At 44.5% G+C, this 8,864-nt stretch overlaps 1 long non-coding RNA gene across 1 annotated transcript; it reads left to right on the top strand.

The window, feature by feature from the left end:
- Positions 1–2,994: 2,994 nt before the first annotated feature.
- On the top strand, positions 2,995–8,296 carry LOC138583227 (uncharacterized). The gene is made up of 2 exons (XR_011305186.1): positions 2,995–3,075; positions 7,877–8,296. It is a non-coding gene; the product is annotated as an uncharacterized lncRNA (long non-coding RNA).
- Positions 8,297–8,864: the final 568 nt, after the last annotated feature.

The raw sequence follows: 8,864 nt of genomic DNA on the forward strand, positions 1-8,864 counted from the left end.
AGAAGCTTTCAGTGTCCCTACCAGGCTTAAAGCCTGACTGGGCAGGGTCAAGAAGTTCCATAGACTCCAAGAAAGAAGATAGAAGGGGTGAGACCAAGGACTGCAAAAGCTTTGTAGGGAAAGGCAAGAGAGAGATAGGGCGGTAGTTAGAAAGAAATAAGGGGTCCAGCAAAGACTTTTTCAATAAAGGGATCACTGTAGCAACCTTAAGTTCTGGCGGAACACAAACCAACTGGCAAGAAGTATTAATAGTAAGTTGCCTCAAAAGTTTTGGGAGGATGTCCTTCATAACTAGCAGGTGAACCACGTCTGAAGGGAGACCAGACTTGATTTGTTGACTGGCCATAGATACCATTTCCTCAGAGAAAAGAGGAAAGGATGCCCAGTTCTTTAATGGAGCCAAGCCACTAGGGTGAGGATGTTTACTCTCTGAGATAGATGGTAAAACAGCTGCTGAGATATTAGCTCGGATGGTCTCATGGTCTCAATTTTCATAATGAAAATCTATGACAGAGAGTCACAGAATTCCTGAGAGGGCCCGACAGAAGGAACATATTTAGTAGAGGAGGACAGTGATTTAACCACCAGAGAGAGCTTTTGGCTGAAACAGAGAGGACTCCATTTTCTGGGACAAATAAGATTGTTTTGCAGCTATAATAGACGCAGTATAGGCTGCTGAACAAGCCTTATCTTGATTTCTGAGATTAAAATCCTAGGCTATGCGCCATTTCCGTTCAGCCTGTCTGAGTTTAAGTCGGGCAGTTTTCAGCTGTTCAGAAAACCACGGCTCGGACGGGAGCCTACGTGCTTGAATGAGCAGTAATGGAGCCACTTCGTCTGCTGCTTCTTGCAAGGCAAAGGAAAGCAGCGAGAGGGAGGTGGCAGTAGCCCCCTTACACTTTGCTTTGGCTGACGATACAAAACCCTGCAAATTGGCCGAACGCCAACAGGTCTCCCAGATTGTAAGAGGGGATGTCTTGTGTCCGAACTGGTTTAAGCATACATGTCACCAGATGGTTATCTGTCCATAGTACAGGATCAACAGAATGAAGAGTGAGTAGGGTTTCGCTCAACATTACCAGGTGAAATTTGTGTTTCCCAGCCTATTTGTGGGTCCTAGGACATGTTGTTGTAAGTTAAGATCAATCAAACAAGCAAAAAAAGTATCAACGGCCGGGGCCCTAGGACAGTTACATTTCAAATTAAAATCACCAAGCACAACAAGGTGCGTATATTTTATCTGAAGGTCCGCCACAAAACCCAATAATGGCTCAAGAAGACCAACATAAGAGACCTGGAGGGCGATAAACAATCAAAAGATGACAGGTAAAAACAGGAGAAATCACCCACCTCAATAACAAGGCTTCCATAGATATGAGGACAGCGGAGCTGGGTGACTATACATTTTGATTTAAAGATCGCTGCCACCCTCCTAAACTGAGGGGAGGGCCGATTGAGATGAGTAATCTTATAACCATCAGAAATAGCCTGAACCAGTGCCAGGGCCGAGCCCTCCTGTAGCCATGTCTCAGTGAGGCAAAGCAGGGCAGGGCACCGGTCTGACAAAAGAAAATGGATGTCAACCACATGCGCTGACTGTGAGTGGGTGTTAAGCAGCAGGAGCGGTAAGTACATCATATTATGAGCCTCTTGGGGCAGCTGATTCAAGTATGGTGGTGAGCCAAGGACTGGAACATCCATCCTGCCAGAAGGAAATATGGTGATAGCAGGGGCTACCAGAAGGAGTTGCCTCCTGGAGTACTATAGAAGTCCTCGTGCTCTGCTTTGATGACTGTGGCAGACTGAACACGTCATCTGCACTGCAATAGTGTGACAGAAAGAAGAGCATTTCCTAGCAGAAATTGGGAGAAATGGGGGCCGAAAGGAGGCGACATGGAATAGTAGGTCATAGATCTCAACTCACCCGCTTTTGGCGGGTGTCACCCTCCTTGAAAGCAGATGAATCACCCGCCAGGTCCCTCATACGCCCATTCACTTCTATGGGGCTCTCACCCGCCAAAGAGAAAATCGGGTGTTTTCACCCGCCTTGGTGACAAAAAAGGTTGAGAGCTATGGTAGGTACCATCGTCCATGGATCAGTGGCGGCAAGAACGTTAATCCAGCGCTGGTCAACAACAGGTACGAACAGCAGCAATTTCATCGCAATCCGGTCCCAGAGTGCCTGTACATGTGTCAAGACTTGAATACCACATAGACTATAAGTACCTCCGTCCCCAAGCACCAGTCAGAGAGATAAGACTCTCACTCACTGACCGATTATTGAGCCACACGTGGCAGGAACAACAGAAAATGACACAATTGCAGACAAATCAATGCTTAATACAATGCACACTAAAGGGTTAAAGACCTACAAGATCAGAAACTGGGAACAGGCTTAGTAGCAGGAGAGAATGAAGAACTCCAGAAGTACAGGAGAATTAAATCCCCTGTTAGCGTGGTGCAATGTAGTGTCCAGACCACAAAGTTCCAATGCACGGTACAAGTAATGGGAGATCCAAAGCAATCCGATAAACAGTCGCAGGGTCTGAATCACGTGACAATCTCCAGGAAAGTGAGCAACCAAAACAGAGTAGAAGTAGCCAAAAGACAGTCCAGAGCTCTTTAGAGAAGGTCCAAGATTAAACAAACCTGAAGCGGGAGGAAATGAAGCAACAAGAACGCTTGACGCTAGCCGGGACCACAGCTGAGAAGCAGTGAGCACCAGCACTGATTCTATGACAAGACAGGAGGCTCATATTATGCATTACAATCTTTACTCTGAAACCACAGCAGCAAAGAAAAAACTTTTACAAACAAAAAGTTTCAACAACAGAACTAGATAAAGTTCAATGTCAATGCATGGGGAACTCCCCAAACCATCATGGAGGATAGGTCATACCCTGCAGGGGACTAATGAGCAGGGACCCTCCTTTATATGTGTCCATTACTCTAACGCCAACCCCTCTTTCTTCGCTGCTGACCCCACAGCGGTAAGTCACCCCTTTCAGTTGTGTCTTACATTGTTTGTCAGTAGTAGGCTTTATTAGTTTGAATATGACATATATTATTTATATGGTATATATGTGTTAATTACCTTTTATTATAAAGGAATTTGTGTATTTGATACAATGTATCTGGATAGCCGCGTGCGGCCGTTGGTTTCATTTTGGTGTCTTTCATAAAAAAAATAAGTATTATGCTCATACTTCCTGTTTCAGCTGAAGCAGTGGTGCAATGGTTGAATTTCGGACTACAGTCCATGAGGTTGTGAGTTCGAGGGAGCTCTCTAATTTATTTCTTCTTTAAAAATTTCTCGCGCTTGTAAACTCAGGTGTTTCTAGTGCATTAATCAACTCGCTCCCGGCGTGCGCGAGAGCAGTGTTGTTTACACTGTTCCCTCTTCATTTCGCCTGTTTGAATTCGTGCCCCTTGACAGATTTATGGTCACCTGGGGATTCCAGGTGCTGCAGGCTTTGGGTTCGGCCTGCCCCTGTGGCTTATGTTTGTAACAAAAGCCTCTGTTTCAGTACTGAGCCAAGTTAGCTCAAATATAGAGCTGCAGGTCTCCCATGCAGGAAGACCCGGGTTCGCGGCCGACCAGAGCATGTTTATTTGTATATTTTAAGATTAGATATTTTAATTGTTATATTTTAAATAATTGTATTTTACAATGGAGGTATTTTATTGTCACCTTTTTTGCTCAGTTGAGCAGGGATTTCCTAATGGGCATTTGGTTGGTTCATGACTTCTTCAGAAAGATTATAGCACAAACATTTTAATAGTAAAAATGTGGTTTTGTTAAATGTTTGTAATTTCGTATCCCTGGTGACACAACACATTTCCTTACCTTTAGTGCTGGAAAGAAAGAATGTTTACTGATAGACTGTGGGTTTGTTAGGTCAAAGTCTGACCATCCAGCGCAAGAGCCCGATGCACTGCCAGTCTGCAGTTTTATTTTATTTTCTTTGTTTATTTATTCATTTACTTATTTCTTAAGTTATGTGCTTTGCCTTCACTGTAGGTGCCATAAGTTCGGTTTCAGGTTCAGCCTGATTCTATTGCGAGGTTACCCCCTCGTGTACTGCTGATTATCACACCCTGCTCGGGCAAGCAGTTGGAGGTGCACTTGCTCAGTGTATCCTACCTTCAACTTGACAGTTTTCTTTTGTTTGGGTTATCTTCCCTGGAAAGGTGCAGTCACCTGCTCGGTGGCAAGGTTGCCTGGGGTTTCTGCGAGGGGTCCCCTTGTATACGGCTGTGTCCACACCCTGCTAGGGTGAGCAGTTGAGGTACACTTGCTCAGTGTTTCCTCCCTTAAAGTGGGCAACTTGGGTAATTACCTTAACTGGCATGCACCATAACCTGCTCGGTTTCAGGCTCTGCCTGAGTTCTAATGCGAGGTTACCCCCTCGTGTACTGCTGATTATCACGCCCTGCTCGGGCGAGCAGTTGGAGGTGCACTTGCTCAGTGTATTCCTTCCTTAAGGTCGGCAGCTTTGTTTAGGTGCTGCATATGGCTGACGCCATTGTTTGGTCTTGTAGGCGTGCAGTAACCTGCTCGGTTTCAGGCTTCGCCTTGTTCCTACTGCGAGGTGCTCCCTCGTGTACTATTGGTTGCCTCACCCTGCTGGGGTGAGCAGTTGAGGTGCACTTGCTCAGTGTACGCTTTGATAAACAATATGTTTAAGTGTTGACTGGAACACATTTGCGTTTTTTCAGAATTGTCAGTGGCCCAGAAAGCTCAGTGAGTATCAGCTTATATAAGGGCCGGGGATTCGGTCCCCTGTGAGGGCGTAACCCCTCTTCTTTGGATATTTTATATATATTTCATATATTATATATTCTTTATTTATTAAGTGCTTTAAAGAAAAGAGTGTGGAAGTGGTTGTAAACAGACCCATATGGGGTTGTACCTTCCTCTCTAACCATCTATCTGGTGTTATCATTCATCTTTTAGTTAAAAATTCTGTCACCCTTTACCTTAGTTAGTTTCAGGACAACTCAGTCCTTTCCTTAGGTTTTGATTCCCGACCTCAATTGCTCCACCCAATACCAGTGCTGATTAAGCTACAGTATTTTCTCTCAACATAAGGAAGAATAAAGATGATGCGTTATGCCTCTATTGAGGTCTGTAGGGCTTAAGGCTCTCTTTAGTGGGGACGTTTGTTCTCCCCTACTTTTGTCCCATTGGACATTCCTTATTCTTTTGGTTTCTGGTGGAGACAGGGTCAGCTCGAGGGTAACCGTTCAGTTTTTTACATGACAAGTTGAGCAACCATGTTTTACTTGGATGGAGTGTTTGGAAACACTTGATGGTATCAGTTAGACAAGTTGCCAAATAATAACTTGCTGGCGCCTGCCTCATGTTTTTCCTCCCAAAGCTTGGCCTATGGTTCAGCTAACCGTCTAACAGTGTGTTGCAACTTCTCCTCTGCTCGAGGAGTACACGCAGGCTTCTGTACCCTCATGAGCGTTGCTTAACCTCTTTAGAGTGCTGTTTTCATATCCGTGCTGACCGTTCTGATACAGGTTCCTAATTTTGGAAAGGTCTACATCAGTCTTTTATCCAGCTGAGATCGATAAGTGAACACCTCACACCACACAACGCTCGTAGTAGTGTTAAGCACCACTCATATACCTGAGGGTTCGTAGTACTGTATAAGTACTGTTTTGCTATGGACAATGTGCTTAGTTTTTCCTTCCCCTGATTCCCTTAGTGGCCAGTCAGCCTCACATGAATACAGTGACTCAGACCTCAGGGTTTGAGGGGACAGTGGTCCCAGATTTCTTCTCAACCTTGCATTTACAGGGCATTGATAATTATCCAGAGTTCTTTCCCCCTCATTCCCCTTCCTGCCATCCTTGGGGGAGATTGCATCATATTATTACGCCTCTGGGAGTATCCAATGGTTTCAGTTTTCCTGCCATCCTTGGGGGAGATTGCATCATAATATTACACCTCTGGGAGTATCCAATGGTTTCAGTTTTTTCCTTTTTACAGGAGTTCTGGCGGGTGACCAGTGCAGACTCGCACTGAGCATTTCCCTCCCGTCTGTTACTTTCCTTTGTGCTAATCTCTGGTATTTCAATAAGTTAACTGGAGTCTGTCCAGTCAGGGGATTGGTTAGAGGCGCTAGTGGGTATTTATTTCTCTTAACGGTGTAAAGCGGGGCTTTAATGTGGTCCTCAGGGTAGTTTTCTTTCTGGATTGCAAGGTTTTTCCTTTGGATAAGTGGGGGAGGTTTCTCCTCTTTTGGGAAGGCTCAATATCCCTTGGTGGGATAGAGGGGTCTGGGAGTGATACTATCCCCCATCCACGTTATGACCCTCTATCACGATGCGTTCCAGAGTCTATACATTAACTTTCAGACGGTGTCTGCCGCTACGATTACCAGAGTGCTGGGATATATATTTGGTTGATGACTTGATTATCATAGTCACCTGCATGGCAGGTGGACCTTTGGGGTTTTCACAAGAGTTTGTTTACAGTAAGGTGCCAGCTCAGGGTGCTGTGAGCTTCAAAGATCTGCAAATTGGCTGAAATATAGGTTGGACCTCTTCTGGTGTACACCTTCGGTTTAACCATTTAGTGATCTGTTCTTTGCAGTTTAGAGTCTTGCTAAGATTTTGGAAATTTGGTGTCCTCCTTCGGTTACTTTTGATCCGCTAGGGGATTTATCACCAGGGAGGAGGGATCAAGGTTCAAGCACCGGGCATACCTACAAAGGAGTTTAGATATCACTATAATGGTAGTGATTGGATGTCGGATACATTTTTTCTTCTTGCCAAGTTTGGCCTCTTAAGGATCAGGTTTATAATATCTGCCTTTTGTCATGGTAGCAGAGTCCTTCTTCAAGAGTTCGGGAGGTCTGAGGGTCTCCGTGTTGGCGGTTTGACGGGTTTAGCTTCTCAGGTGGGGCCCTCTCTTCCATTCTGCTTCTGCCTCCAGAAGACTTCCCTCCTTAGTATACACATATGTCTGAAGACAATTGTAGATTAATTCTATTGCTTTTCAGCTCCGCTCAGGATGGATTGTCCTATTACAAAATTTATAAAAATGATTTTTTACTCCCATTTTACCCTTTTGAAGATTTGTCTTTCCCTCTTGGTTCCCCAGTGTAGTTCTGTGACATGCCCTGTTTCTAATGCGATATCTTCCTTTAATGCATGGGATGGAACCTATAAGACTTTCACCCCTATGGGGTACTTTTCTTTATCTCCAGGAGAGCTAGGTGTTTGTTTTCATTGGTTTGCTTTCTAGGTCCCCAAAAATGGTACGAATTTAAGTGTTTTGAATATTTGATTGAACAACATAGGTGTTTATTTCAGATGGTTTTGTCCTAACCTATTAGTATAGGAAAACTTTGTTCAATGTTTTCCCCTCTTTTAACCAGTTGGTTTTGGTGGCCTGTACGGAACGCTGGATTTGGCACATTCCTGTTTTTCTTGCAGTGGATTTGACTTTGCCTTATAAGACAGCTTTTCGGGCAACCTAGTCTTGGGCAATTCTCTGATTGGTCAACAGATTGATTTAATGAAAGCATTTAAAAAATGTTACCTTTCCTTTAATTTTATTATATTATCTATTATATTGGATCATTTTGTACTTACTAATGAGATGCAAGGGCTTTGAACTTGCATAATATGAGCCTCCTGTCTTGTCATAGAATGACTAATCCCCCACACTAACGTGAGATGGGGGTTTAGATTCTATTAAAGACAAGGAGGCGATTATTATCCCTCCCACCCACCCTGGATATGATATGATATGATATGACAATTGTGATACGCATGTACACAGGTGGTTCAAGTGAGAACATTCTTTGGTTTGTTGTTCTTCCCAACCACCCACCCTTCTTGCTTGTTGTTCTTACAGGTACGAGTTGAGGTTCTGCTCAGGAGTGTGGATCGCAGTTACAAGTTCTGGAGTGCGTGATTTCGGGTGAGAAGTCCTATCCAGAAGAACTTCTTCATTGCTTCAGGCTGCGGAAAGGTTTTGATCTCCGGTTTCGCTGGATCCTTTTTCTCTGCGCTACGCAGTTCAACCGTTCCATTGGGCGTCTGGTGCAAGTCAGCTGCAGAAAGAGGGGTTGGCGTTAGAGTAATGGACATATATAAAGGAGGGTCCCTGCTCATTGGTCCCCTGCAGGTTATGACCTATCCTCCATGATGGTTTGGGGAGTTCCCCATGCATTGACATTGAACTTTATCTAGTTCTGTTGTTGAAACTTTTTTGTTTGTAAAAGTTTTTTCTTTGCTGCTGTGGTTTCAGAGTAAAGATTGTAATGCATAATAATCGCCTCCTTGTCTTTAATAGAATCTAAACCCCCATCTCACGTTAGTGTGGGGGATTAGTCAGTGTTCCTTTAAGTAGGTTGCCACGGAAACTACCCACGTGACTTAGAACGTGTCACATGACTAGCAGGGAGATGTCTCCGACAGTCAACCAGGCGCCATGGCAACCGCCAATGCCAACATGACTGCAACCGCTGACAGCGACGGCATCGGGAAATCATGGAGCCTTTTATTCTGTGTTTCATGTGCGGAGAGGTCTTGTTACTGTTGAGTGAGACTGGAATGTGTTTGTGCCAGAGTACACGTCCTTGACATACTTGATTCATGAAAACATGTTCTTTGGAGCCGCCAGCATTTGGGATGACATCTCGCAGAAGACCCTCTTTCAGCCGGGTGGTGCAAGCACAGACACAAGCACTTTATGCCTATACAGTACATGTTTTATTCTTAAAGTCAACCCTCTCTCACTACCCCGCCGCCCTGTGTTTTGTCTCCTCACTAACACATACCCCGATTGTAATATTTCACAATCTCTTCTTTGTAGAGCCATATCCATAGGCCCAGATGAA

The sequence above is a fragment of the Ambystoma mexicanum genome, chromosome 3q (assembly GCF_040938575.1).
Source record: "Ambystoma mexicanum isolate Mex_15411 chromosome 3q, UKY_AmexF1_1, whole genome shotgun sequence".
NCBI classification, from domain to species: Eukaryota; Metazoa; Chordata; class Amphibia; order Caudata; family Ambystomatidae; genus Ambystoma; species Ambystoma mexicanum.